At 30.1% G+C, this 708-nt stretch overlaps 1 long non-coding RNA gene across 2 annotated transcripts in view; it reads left to right on the top strand.

The window, feature by feature from the left end:
- The first annotated feature begins 317 nt into the window (after nucleotides 1-317).
- Nucleotides 318-708, top strand: part of LOC111088405 — a 2,563-nt gene continuing 2,172 nt past the window's right edge. The window contains exon 1 of one of the 2 annotated variants that reach the window (XR_002612930.1): nucleotides 318-447. This is a non-coding gene — a long non-coding RNA (uncharacterized LOC111088405). The remainder of the gene's footprint in view (nucleotides 448-708) is intronic. The other variant, XR_002612929.1, reaches the window with a different exon arrangement.

Raw genomic sequence — 708 nt, forward strand, 5'->3', positions numbered from 1 at the left:
AATTGTTAAGATTGACGATGTCGGTATAATGAGGGCGTTAAAAGTAAGGACACTAAAATTTATTTTAAACAATTAATGTTTTTTTAAAGAGGAAGGAATGTGAGGTAAAAAGTTCAATTTTTATTTACTTGTAGATTTTTTTTACCGTTCATTTATTATTCATTCTCTCATTTACTTAAGCTGTGACTATTTAGTTTTACTTGTAAACGCTAATTCTCAGTTTAGTTATTCACATCAATTCTAAGCATTACACTAACATCAGTTTCCCATAACGGTGACTTGTAGATATTAATGTTATTAAAGAGTATGTAAATAATGATTTTAAATCTCTTAATCGAAATAGTTTATTGTAGCTTAGCTGGTCTTTGGACTTAACTTACCGTGACCTGAATCAGAGCAGAAGGTAGAGAAGCTGAAGATCTGAGAACAACACTTTTTCTTTCTAAGGTATGTGAACTTAATCTGGTCAAGATTCGTGTTGTCTGTATAATAAGTTCCTTAAAAGTAAGGATACGAAAATTGGGAATTTATAAACGGTGATTAATGTAATCCCCCCCCTTTTTTTCTTTTTTTTCGAAAGGGGGCAGGAATGCGAGGTAGCAAATTATATTTTTTTTATTTCGTTATGGTTTTGTTTTCAGTTCGTTTATTGTTCTTTCTATTGTTTAGTTAACCTATACAATTTTAGTTTTACGTTTAAACGCTATC

Source organism: Limulus polyphemus, unplaced genomic scaffold (assembly GCF_000517525.1).
Source record: "Limulus polyphemus unplaced genomic scaffold, Limulus_polyphemus-2.1.2 Scaffold3694, whole genome shotgun sequence".
Classification (NCBI taxonomy): domain Eukaryota; kingdom Metazoa; phylum Arthropoda; class Merostomata; order Xiphosura; family Limulidae; genus Limulus; species Limulus polyphemus.